Source organism: Tubulanus polymorphus, chromosome 11, assembly GCF_964204645.1.
Source record: "Tubulanus polymorphus chromosome 11, tnTubPoly1.2, whole genome shotgun sequence".
Taxonomy (NCBI): domain Eukaryota; kingdom Metazoa; phylum Nemertea; class Palaeonemertea; order Tubulaniformes; family Tubulanidae; genus Tubulanus; species Tubulanus polymorphus.
Window position 1 is genome coordinate 11,355,930 of NC_134035.1, and position 8,669 is coordinate 11,364,598.

The 8,669-nt window shown below is 32.3% G+C and overlaps 2 long non-coding RNA genes across 2 annotated transcripts; both read left to right on the forward strand.

The window, feature by feature from the left end:
* Positions 1-556: 556 nt before the first annotated feature.
* LOC141913305 (uncharacterized) lies at positions 557-1,497 on the forward strand. The gene is made up of 3 exons (XR_012620271.1): positions 557-831; positions 917-1,028; positions 1,334-1,497. It is a non-coding gene; the product is annotated as an uncharacterized LOC141913305 (long non-coding RNA).
* A 3,941-nt stretch (positions 1,498-5,438) lies between these two features.
* On the forward strand, positions 5,439-6,559 carry LOC141913241 (uncharacterized). The gene is made up of 3 exons (XR_012620255.1): positions 5,439-5,757; positions 5,836-5,944; positions 6,295-6,559. It is a non-coding gene; the product is annotated as an uncharacterized LOC141913241 (long non-coding RNA).
* Positions 6,560-8,669: the final 2,110 nt, after the last annotated feature.

An 8,669-nucleotide genomic window follows, 5' to 3' on the forward strand; every position in this document is an offset into this window, starting at 1 on the left:
CTTTCGGACTACTTAGATTTTTGAAAAAAAAATTATGTAAGATTGACTGCTATATCTGCACTTCGATTTAAAAAAAAAACTTTAAAAATAGGTAAAACTTAGACAAAATTCTACCTTGTAAACTTTCGGACTACTTCGATTTTGAAAAAAAATTATGTAAGATTGACTGCTATATCTGCACTTCGATTAAAAAAAAAAAACTTTAAAAATAGGTAAAACTTAGACAAAATTCTACCTTGTAAACTTTCGGACTACTTCGATTTTTGAAAAAAAAATTATGTAAGATTGACTGCCAATCACATAACTATATCTGCACTTCGATTTAAAAATAAAACTTTAAAAATAGGTAAAACTTAGACAAAATTCTACCTTGTAAACTTTCGGACTACTTGGATTTTGAAAAAAAATTATGTAAGATTGACTGCTATATCTGCACTTCGATTTAAAAAAAAAACTTTAAAAATAGGTAAAACTTAGACAAAATTCTACCTTGTAAACTTTCGGACTACTTGGATTTTGAAAAAAAATTATGTAAGATTGACTGCTATATCTGCACTTCGATTTAAAAAAAAAAAAACTTTAAAAATAGGTGAAACTTAGACAAAATTCTACGTAAATTTTCGGACTACTTCGATTTCGAAAAAAAATTATGTTAGATTGACCGCAGATCACACAACTATATCTGTACTTCAAACGAGAGCCTGAGATCAACAACTCATCTAAAATCTGCCGATGAGAGAACAGCTCACATAACGGGCCAGTTTGAATTCAACTCATCAGCCAACAAACTTAGATGATCCACGTCGATATTGAACCCAGCAATCATAAAAGGTAACTTGATGTACATGGAAAAATTTTGATTCATTCTAAATGAAATCTTTTGTCATTACAGGATATCTTCTTATGATCATTGCAGCTAAAATTCAACTATACGAAAAAGCCCAGCTTGAGATCAACTACTCGTCCAAAATCTACAAACTGGAACGGTGCACAGAAAAGGCCAGAACTGAACCCAGCATTCTTTAAAGGTAAGTTGATATACATGTACATGGAATTACCGGTATATAGAAATTTCAAGCCTCGTATGAATATCATTTAATAAGTGGCTATCATCAAAATCTATTTACCGGTCCAAATGGCTGATCTTTTATCTTCACTAGTCTTAAACAATGATAAACTAGTCCTACTACTGCTATTAATAATTGGGGTTTAAATCGGCAATTGACGTCAATGAATTTTACTTTGTGAAAAACACGGTGGCCTGTAATTTGAAATGACATGTAAATTATGATAAATCTGACTGAAATGTTTTGCTTTCTTCACTTTGTTTCAGCCAAACTAACATCATCGAGAAGACACCCACAACGATTACTGATTGACCCATTTGCTGATGAAAATTGCAGAAGCCCAGGTGATAAGTTTAGGAGCCAGCGACGGATAAATCACTCAACGATGCATTCTTCTACAATCAGTGGTTGATTTCTATAAAACATTTTATCAGGGGCAGCATAAACAATAGTGCATGTTATAAACACTGAAATCCAGGAGCGGCGAAGATAATAGCGCACTTCTGTAGTAAAGTATTGATTATTTTACTTATCCCCCTTTTTCAAACCAGTCTGATGGATAATATAGTGTTTTCGAGGAAACTATTTTATAATATTTTATGCAATGTGAGAGTCTAATAAAAGCTTAGCTCCATTAATTCAAGATATTGGTCTTCGATCCTTGGTCGATAGATAAGTCAAGTTAGGTTAGTGACAAGGGGTAAATGTTGGCGTCGAGCGCCTAGTTTTGACTCGTAGGTCTGTTGAGTTAACTCCTTAACTGAGATATAGTTTCAACATCATATTGTGAGTTTTATCATGCTTTAGTAGTTAAACATAGTCAACCCTGTCTTGCTAGGCCCTTTCAGGCCTCATATGACTATTGTTTAACTGACAATCAAGATATAGATAGAACAATTTACTAATTAACCAATCGCTTAGATATAAGCAATCATACAATATCTTGTAATGTTTGATGAGAAATTCTTCTGGTGTAGATATTTCAAGGCCCCATATACATTTAGGTCGGCTTTACTTAAAGATATATCAATTCAACTTTATCGTCGGTTAATAGATTTTTCTTTACAAATAATATATTGATAAATTTATAAAGATTGAGGCCATACTTTACAGTATATACTGTGTGCTGCCTCACACATAACAATAATGAATTTCATAAGATAGTGTCTAGGGCTCTATCGAGGTCTGGTGTTATATGGGGAAAACTATGGACTACGGGTCTTTATGAAACAGTGATTTGGTCTCAACACTTTGACAAATCCAGAATAAACCAAAGCTTTAATTGATTTAATTCATTCCTGAAACACTGCGTCCTGTTTTGGGCGAAGCATGATAATTATTGTTTGACTGACAATTAGCATAAATACAGCCAGGAAAAATGGCTTAGATATTCACAATTAAGATGAATTCAATATTTGATGTTAGATCAAAAACTTTTTATATCATAAATATTTATTGAAATATAGCTGAAATATATAATATATTTGAGCACATCTTGAATCAGTCTCATTGACTGATCAGTTCTGTATCGCCAACTGCTGCGCTTACGATGACTAGCCATGCTTTTCAATATTGCCAAAATTTACTCTAACCTAACTGATTCAATTAATATCTAAAAGCCATACTGTGTGTCAAGTGACGCATATTGGATATAGTTAATCGACAATTAGAATCTAAGATGAATTACTCATTAACGTATTACTTAGATCGATTAAGGTTAATTCAATTGTTATGTGAAATTATTTCTAATTCCATGGACATTTAAAATGTAGCTGATACATGTGTATCTGAGCACATTTATTTATCTGTATCTAAGTGAACCTATTGTGTCTTCATACAGCTGTATTAGTTTTGATACATATTGCCAAAATCATTTCACGCAGATTTACTTCCGATCGAAGGGAGATAAAACAAATCTGTACACAAATACATTCCTGGATTTGGAAGAGGGAATATTTCAATTTCACTGTGTATGTCAGATTGAAAGCCTTATTCTGACAGGATATCCTAAACTTAGGTCTTATTCCTCTTGCTAATAGGTCTCTTTTACTAACCCCTCTCCTTCAAACTATTTTCTAGCATCATGACTCGCACCGCACCAGGGAGGTCCGGTCATAACAAGGTCTTTCGGTCCTTATACACAGTGTACTGTATACGGGAAATAAAGATTATATAGCCATTCGGCTAAGGGAATTTCTATTTTACCACTAAAAATATGCTTTTTTATCTTTAATTTCTGATGAATTCAAATAGTGACGAATTCACCACATCTGAAATTCTACTCATGTAGATTTTCAGGCTCCATATAAATATTGTTCAACTGACAATTAAAATATAGCTAGTATGATTACTAATTAATGGTTCGCTTAGATACCTAGAATTCAATTAAAATCAATTCAATATAATGAATATAAGTGAAACTTATTCAAAATTGTGCAGTGGATGAGACGACTGTATCGTGCAATGTCGTTTGCGTCTAACTGGGCCACATGTGTGTGGGATCTGTTGAATCAGTTAGGTTTTGGGGAATTCTGGGTTAGTTAAGCTAGGTATCAAAAGCTCTGATGCAAAATCAGCAGTTCAAATAGTGATTAATTCAAATTCGTACCGGATCTGAAATTCTTCTCGTGTAGAAATTTCAAGCCCCTTATAAAATATTGTCCGAGACAATTTCAATTATAGCTAGGACATTATCAATTAACTAATTGATTAGGTATCTAATTCAGCATCTTCATATAAGGTGAAAGTGCTCAAATCTAAACCATAGGGGTTGATAAGACAACTGTATTATTTAATATTGATTGATATATAAAGAATACTGGTTAACTGTTTAAACTCTGTCTCTTGTGCGTGTGAATCTTTAAGGCTTTGCAGAATTCTGGATTTGTCGAGGTGTGGGAATGATTCAAGGTTTCTTAAATCTGTAGAACCATGTTACTTATAGGATCAGTGTGCTCAATGCTGGCAGCGCACTCACTCTTCAGTTAGTTATATTATCATAATTACAAGATCATTGTATATATTAGGAGCAATATTTAGAATTAATGAAATGGATTAGAATACCATTCACTGGGTACAGATGTCACCACCTATGGGTAGAAAATATCTCTTAAGTTTATTAACTGACGATGAAGTTAATTTGATAATACGAACATGGTTTTGCTGACAATCGAAATATATATATGCCAATATTACTAGCAGGTTTGCACTGTATGATGGGCCTGGGTTTCAATAAAAGACACATCAATAATTTCAAGAAGATAGAAAAGAATACAGTTCAAAAACGATTTGCCAAGATTGATTATGCATTACTAAATTTGTTGTAACTCTGGTATTCCTAGAGATGACTATAGATGCTTTAGTTGAATTGTTGTTAAACTAAAAATAATCAACCATTGCTTAGATGTTTAGAATATAGATGAATTACTATATGAGTTGAATTTCATAAATATCATTTAAGACTATTATAAAAAATCTACATAACGATCCACATTGCTGATCTTATATATGAATTGACATGACAATTATGACCAGTGATATTCGAAAGCATTTTCTGCTCAAAAGGTTCTGCTCTTTTCTTCAGCTTGCCGTTTCAGACTGATTGGAAGATAGTTTGAAAGAACCAGAATCGAATTTCCCAATTATGTACTTCGATTTCAGACATACTGGAGAAAAACTACAATAAACTTAAAAAAATTAGACAAATTTAAACGGTGAAAACGACAAAAAAATTTAAGTTAGACACAATTCTCCCACCTTGTAAACTTTCGGACTAGTTACATGAAAAAAAGACCAAATATTGTAAAATATAGTTATTTCCAAAATCTCGATGTATTAAATTAGGCAGAAAAAAATAGATAAAATTATTCAACCTTGTAAACTTTCGGACTAGTTACATGAAAAATAGACCAAAAATTGTAAAATATAGTTATTTCCAAAATCTCGATGTATTAAATTAGGCAGAAAAAAATAGATAAAATTATTCAACCTTGTAAACTATCGGACTAGTTACATGAAAAAAAGATCAAATATTGTAAAATATAGTTATTTCCAAAATCTCGATGTATTAAATTAGGCAGAAAAAAATAGATAAAATTATTCAACCTTGTAAACTTTCGGACTAGTTACATGAAAACAATACCAAATATTGTAAAATATAGTTATTTCCAAAATCTCGATGTATTGAATTAGGCAGAAAAAAAGTTAACCCCAATCAGTCACTTAATATGTGCTTCGACTATTTAAATGGTGAAAACGACCAAAAAAAATTGAAGTTAGACAAAATTATTAAACGTTGTAAACTTTCGGACTAGTTACATAAAAAAAAGACCAAATATTGTAAAATTATCTTCAACCTTGTAATATAGTTATTTCCAAAATCAGAATTAGGCAGACTAAAAGATTGTTAGAATGAACCGGAACCGAATTACCAATTATGTTCTTGGACTTAAGATCTGTAAGAACGACCGCCGATCACGCAACTATATCTGTACTTCGACTTCCGATTTTGAAAAAAACCACCGTTTCGCTCCTGGCAGGTGTGGTAGGTTTGTAAGGGACACCAACTTGAAATGTCAAACAAGAGCTTGAGGTCAACAACTCATCAAAGATCTGCCGATTAGAGAACAGTGCACAGAAACCAACCGACTTAGGAGATCCTCGTCGATGATGAAACCAGCAATCATAAAAGGTAACTTGATACACATGGAGTTATTACGATGATTTCTAAATGTCGTGATTACAGGATATATTTCTTTACTCATTGCAGCTAAGTTTTAACTATAAGAAAGAGACCAGCTTAAAATCAACTACTCATCTGAAATCTACGGATTTGAACAACCCACAGAAGACTCTAACTCATTAGATGGAAATTACCGGTATATAGAAATTTCAGGCCTCATATGAATATCATTTGATAAGTGATTATCATCGAAATCTATTTACCTGTCCACATGGCTGATCTTAGAACTTTTATCTTTACTAGTCTTACACCTTGGAGTAATAAATTTTTCAAATGATTACTCCAAGCTTAAACATTGATGAACTAGTCCTACTACTGCAATTATTTATTGGGGTTTAAATCGGCAATTGACGTCAATGAACCTAATTCTGATTTTGGAAATAACTATATTAACTAAGTGAAAAACACGGTGGCTTGTAATTTGAAATGACATGTAAGTTATGATAAATCTGTCTAAAATGTTTTGTTTTCTTCACTTTGTTTCAGTCAAACTACATCCCGGAAATAATGGTCTGAAGAAGACACCCACAACGATTACTGATTGACCCATTTGCTGATGAAAACTGCAGAAGCCCAAATGAGAAGTTTAGGGACCAGCGACGGATTAATCACTCAACGATGGATTCTTCTACAATCGGTGATTTCTATAAAACATTTTATCAGGAGCCGCAGAGACAATAGTGAATCTTATAAACACTGATTCAAGCGACAAAGCTAATGGATTATCTCATAAACACTGATTCAGGATAAACACTGTTTTAAAAGCAGCAAAGACAATAGTCTATCTTATTAGGAGCAGCATAGATAATAGTGCTTCTAAACACTGAGATCCAGGAGCAGCGAAGATAATAGCGGAATTCTGTAGTAAAGTATTGATTTTTTTGCTTATCACCTTTTTCAAACCAGTCTGATGGATAATATAGTGTTTTCGAGGAAACTATTGATAATGTTTATGCAATGTGAGAGTCTAATAAAAGCTAAGCTCCATTAATGCACGATTTTGGTCTTTGATCTTTGGTCAATAGATAAGTCGAGTTAAGTTAGTCACTAGGGGTAAATGGTCGTGTTGAGTGCCTAGTTTTGACTTGTAGGTCTCTTGAGTTAACTCCTAAACTGAGATATAGTTTCAACATGAATTGTGAGTTTAATCTTCCAACTTACCATAGTTAAACATAGTCAACTGTGGCTATTTGTCTGTGTAGATATCACATAGTTAGGAAACATAGAACATAACGTTAGACCAGTGTTGATGTACAAATATTAACTATTTGCTGAATTGTAGATGTACTAATTTGATGGCATTGATATTTTCGGAAGGCCCATGTAACCAATTTGACAAATTTGAAATCGTAGATTTCGATTTTCACATTGACCTTTAAGCCTCCATCAATCTGTTTGATGATCATAGCTACGTATTTAAAAACTAAAGCTTTATCTGAAAGGAGACCATCATTACATTTGAGAGGTAAAGCTAGGAATAACGAGACATAAAATTATAGCTAGGACTAATTTGTAACGTTTTAACATTGTTTATAGCTGTATGAACTTCTTTTATTATAATTGGGAAATCCATATCACGAGATGGCTCACGTGAATAATCACTTAGCTTCAAATTGGGTGTATAATGATTATTAAGGAGTGGCAGTGAATCGGTAGCGCTTTTTTTTAAATGGGCCCCAGGACTTTACAGTGAAAAAATGCCTGCAGTTGTAAATAGAGGAGTATAAATAATACATAACTACAAACTACAAGTACATAAATTAATTCTAAAAAATAAAAAAAAACCAATAAATATTAAATAGAATAAACAACAATATAAACAAACAACTAATTAAAATTCTATTTACATGAAAAGGCATTTTTTCAAATATTTATCAACAAGGTTCTTCATTTATCGAACAACCTTCCCTAAGTATAGCGAAAACCCGAGATCTTTTCTGTTGTTATTCAAAGCATTCTATCAACTCAGTTATTGTAATGAACAAAACAAATAACCATAAACCTTAACTAAATCGAAAACATTTAAAAAAATAACTGATATGATAGAATGCTGTGAATAACTGTGATGAAAGATCGACCCGTCCTTTCAACTAGCCGCGCTCAATCACTGCTGTGACTGTTTATTGTTATACATGGGTAGACTTACTGTCTAAAATCTGGTAAATACTTTTTACTTTCTTAAAAGAATGTGAAACAGCTATAAACTTAAGTTATTGATGTTATTGATTAGTTACCGAATGAATAATTACGTTGATCTTTTCAAAGCTGGAAGAAAAAACGTCAGAATACTTAGTATGTAATGTCAAGGTGTTAGGTAATCTTTAAGTCGGGGCAAAGTTGGCAAAATTCTAGATTTCTAGTGAAAGTAATGATTAATTGATACTAAGAGTCCCAGAGTGAATCTGAGTTTCTCATCTCTAGTTTTAATGCTTTTATGTTGGAGACTGTTATTGTGACACATTTTGCATGTTTGTTAATTAGGAACTTGCATGATAATTCCTTGATTAAGATAATATTGTTGTGTGAATAAAACGATGTACATTTTCATCATTCATGTTGAAACATTTCAGTTGTTAAGTTTTATAGCAACAATTTTACTTTAGTGCTTTTCAGTGGTTCATGAAATACTGATTTAATTAAGGGCCTGTCGAAATAGCAGCAGTTTCTTGATAACTTGAGGATACAGTGCTAATTGGTCAATTGTTCTAGCTTTGTTTTGATTATCGGTTTAACCATGTCTGTTTAGGTAGGGCCTGTAATATCTGGACTCGAAGAATTTCTGATCTTTATATAGAGTTGTATTTATATCTACTATCAAGTTGAATAATATAATTGAAAAGTTACTGTCGCTTTGTCAGTTA